This window comes from Hyaena hyaena, unplaced genomic scaffold (genome assembly GCF_003009895.1).
Source record: "Hyaena hyaena isolate Hyena2069 unplaced genomic scaffold, ASM300989v1 scaffold_255, whole genome shotgun sequence".
Classification (NCBI taxonomy): Eukaryota; Metazoa; Chordata; class Mammalia; order Carnivora; family Hyaenidae; genus Hyaena; species Hyaena hyaena.
In genome coordinates, this window is record NW_024080888.1 from 1231276 (window position 1) to 1235598 (window position 4323).

Genomic DNA, 4323 nt, shown 5'->3' on the forward strand with positions numbered 1-4323 from the left:
GGTCTAGCTGGTGACAAGGCAAACTCTGGGAGTGAAATTTCAGGACTTTGTGAGGAATGCATCTTTGGCACCCTCTTTTGGAGCCCCCTTGTTGCCCATGGTCAAGTAATAAAAAGGTTTATTGATTTGAGTTACTGTTGAGATTATTAAGATCCTACTTGTCAATGGTCAGATGATGGGTCCTTTGAATAGGCTATATTTTAAAGAAAAAAATTAGATCATTCTTATCTTAAGCAATTACCTTACTGATAACCTATGGGAAGACCAACTTCAAAAGTGGATACAGAGACCTATAATGGTTAACCTTAGAGGCTGACTTAATAATATGAAAGGACAGAAGTTAGAACAAAAATTAATTTCCACAGTCAAGAATAAATTCCCTTTCTCAAAATCTAGCTCCATCTACATGTTTTAGCTGCCTTTTCCTACAGGATTTACAGAGAGCACTCCAACCTAATCTCTAGGCCCAAGATATACAGATTATTCATGCAAATGCTAAAAGCCAGGAAGTACATTTAGCAGAAGTACTGGAATAGACAATAAGGCTCATTTTCCTGGACACCGTATCAGGATTTGCTAGTTTCAGACCTTCCTATGCAATGTCCTTTGCTGATACATCCTAGACCCCCACCAAAGAATTTATGTCCCTTACATGGCAGACCATAGAAATCTTTTGGTTTCTATCTGATTTGGAAAATTCCTCCCTGATATAAAAAGACAAATTTAAAATCGTGTGGTTAAGTGGGCAAATCAATCTCTAAATGTTGAATGGGAAAAGGCTACCTAATTCTTTGAAGGTAGCTTGGAAGAATGCAGACAAAATAAGTAACAACTTTTTTTTAATGATTATTTATTTATGAGGGTGGGGGAGGGGCAGAGAGAGAGGGAAGCACAGAATCAGAAGCAGGCTCCAGGCTCTGAGCTGTCAGCACAGAGCTCAACTCACAAACCACAAGATCATGACCTGAGCTGAAGTTAGATGCTTTAACCGACTGAGCCACCCAGGCACCCCAATAAGTAACAACTCTTGATTTACAACTTGAAGAATAGCACCAGGTTTCTTCTCAGAGCTAGAACAAACAATCCTAAAATTTGTATGGAACCACAAAAGACTCTGAATAGCCAAAGTAATGTTGAAAAATAAAGCTAAAGCTGGAGGTATCACAATCCCGGACTTTAGCCTGAACTACAAAGCTGTAATCAAGACAGTATGGTACTGGCACAAAAATAGACACATAGACCAATGGAATAGAACAGAGAACCCAGAAGTGGACCCACAAATGTATGGCCAACTAATCTTTGACAAAGCAGGAGAGTATCAAATGGAAAAAAAAGACAGTCTCTTTAGCAAATAGTGCTAGGAGAACTGGACAGCAACATGCAGAAGAATGAAACCATATCACTTTCTTAATAGCATACACAAAAATATACTCAAAATGGATGAGACCCAAATGTGAGACAGGAAGCAGTCCAAACTTTAGAGGAGAAAACAGGTAACAACCTCTTTGACCTCAGCCACAGCAACATTTTACTCAACATGTCTCTGAAGGCAAGGGAAATAAAAGCAAAAATGAACTATTGAGACCTCATTGAGATAAAAAGCTTCTGCACAGCAAAGGAAATAATCAACAAAACTAAAAGACAACCAACAGAATGGGAGAAGATATTTGCCAATTATATATTGAAATGTTGCTGATTTTTAAAAAATATTTTATTCTTCCAGATTAAAGCTAATCTTTTTCTCTTTTCTCTTAAGCTACCTATGACTTAGAGCCATTTGGTAAATTATACCTCCTTGAACAAAGATGAAACATATATCTTTTTATCCGTATGTGGTTCTCCCAGAATTCAGAAAATATCAATGACTATTCTTATTTCCATGGCAATATACTTATTTTCATAAGTTCAACAAAAATCTGTTCTTGTAATAGGACACAAATTGGTTGTATTATCAAAGCTTTGACTGAAGTGTCAGATTTGAGAATGTGTATAAAATCAGATATGCTAGACAACTTTAAGGGCCTAAGATTGACTTAATGGAACCAATAAAGCCCCTTGGAAACACAACCAGGCACCTTACTTATGGGGTTCCTAGAAGCCTTATGGGGTGAATAAGGAATGTCACTTTCTGGCAGGTATAGGAACCTTAGGATATTTTGGGGACTTTGAGAAAAGAGGAAGTCACTACAAACTATAAGTATTTCAGGCTGGTTGGATAGCAAGATCTTGGCTTGGTTTTTTAGACTTTTAAAAATCCTATCTGAAGTTTTTAATGAAAAGTTTCAGGCATTCCTGGGTGGCTCAGTTTGTTGAGTGTCCAATTTCAACTTGGGGTGTGATTTCCCATTTCTTGAGTTTGAGCCCCACATTGGGCTCGCTGCTGTCAGTGTGGAGCCTGCTTTAGATTCTCTGTCCCCTACTCTCTCTGCCCCTCCCTTACCTTCATGCTCTCTCTCTCTCTCTCAAAAAAATTAAAATAAACATAAAAAAATGTTTCAGTAAAGCAGATTTTTAAAAGCCTATATGATTAATCACTATTCTTGCTATACCTTTGTAAATAATCAGGCCAAATCTGTCTGTCTGTCTGTCTGCCTATCTATCTATCTATTTTTAGGCCAAATTTATTGAGACTAGACTAATTTTGCAAAAAATAAGTTCTATTTATAACTTTTTTAGTAAAATTGGGGATAACTGTATAGAGAAAAATCATGCTTCAGTAGAAACTATAATACTTATGCAGATACCAGATTCTCGTCCTGTTATTTCTATTCATGTTAATTGTTTTTGAGGTTTTGTTCTTTACCTGTAAACTGGACTGGATTGTAAGTTCTTCTAGTTTCCTTATATGCCTACAAATCTGCACACTTGTTTTTTTCCCCTCTTGAGACTTGGATTCACTGAGAAATAAAACTGTTATTTCCTGAAGCCCTGCAAACTAAAGTTAGAGGACTTGATAAGTCACCAGAGTAGATCATGGTTAGGCAATCTTTTGCTGTAGGAGCCACTGAGAAAGTGGACTGGTAGGCTCCACGGCATCATCATAGACATTTGAACTGCAAACCAGAAAGATCTGTCAGACTGCCACTCCCTGATCTCACTCCATCTGAAGATGCTTTGAAGCTGACATCTAGAATTCTCAACTGGCAGTTCTCAGGACTCAGACACTCAGTTTATCATTTGCTCCAAATATGGAAATGAAAACTTTTGTTTTCCTTTTGTGCCTATAGAAATGCCTCTTATTAAATCCCGATGCCTTGCTTTCACAATATAGCCTGACTTTGGGTCGGCTTTTCAAAATGAGACACAACTGTTAAACTGAACTGACCAACTTCTCAAGACTGAGACTGCTTCAGTGAGAGATGGAGCAATCTGTCAACTTCGTTTCTGGGTTATGAAACTTCTTATTTGAAATTCCAAAGGAGGAACTGAAAGGGAGCAACATTTGCCACCTCAAAATATGTTTCTTTGGCATATTGATTACTTCAAGCCGGTCATTTTTAAGAAATGGCAGACATTGATGAGTAAAAGTTACCCTTTTGATAAGCGAAATCTCCATGTATATGCATATCTCTAATACTGCACCGGGAAGAAGGGGTTTCCAAATAAATCTCTAGAAACACTCATCAACAAAGATGGCAGGGACATAAATCTGCATAACAATATTATCCTTATTTATTGTGCTTTTCCTGGCAAACTCCCATAACTGACTCCCCACACCTAACATTATTTTTTGTCTTTAGATGAAGATAATATTTAAGGTGATGGCTTTGCCATTTTGTGGAGTCACTCAGTGCTAGGGTTTTCCCTTATATAAGAAGTTACTAGTGCTCGCTTTGGCAGCACATATACTAAAATTGGAACGATACAGAGAAAATTAGCATGGCCCCTGCGCAAGGATGACACGCAATTCGTGATGCGTTCCATATTTTTTTAACTGAGGACCATGGGGGAGAAAAAGGGGGAAAATGGTGGGGGAAAGGGAGAGAGGCAAACCATGAGAGACTCTTGAATACTGAGAAACAAACTGAGGACTGATGGATGTGGAGGGGAGGGGGGAGATGGGCATAGAGGAGGGCACTTCTGGGGATGAGCACTGGGTGTTATATGGAAACCAACTTGACAATAAACTATTTGTATAAAAATAAATAAATAAAATAAATAAATAAATAAATAAATAAATAAAAGTTACTAAATTTTTTTTCTTATGTTAACCTGACTAAATATCATTTTAAGTATTAGACCAGCCAAAGAAGCTAGAAGAAAAGAAGTTAAATTTTTCTGCCCCTGTAAAGGCATGTGCAAACGCTGAGGTTGAGGTCACCC

General features: G+C 37.6%; 1 non-coding gene across 1 annotated transcript; it reads left to right on the forward strand.

Moving 5' to 3' along the window:
• The first annotated feature begins 3824 nt into the window (after positions 1-3824).
• LOC120240617 lies at positions 3825-3930 on the forward strand. The gene has a single exon (XR_005530665.1). It is a non-coding gene; the product is annotated as a U6 spliceosomal RNA (small nuclear RNA).
• The last annotated feature ends 393 nt before the right edge of the window (positions 3931-4323 follow it).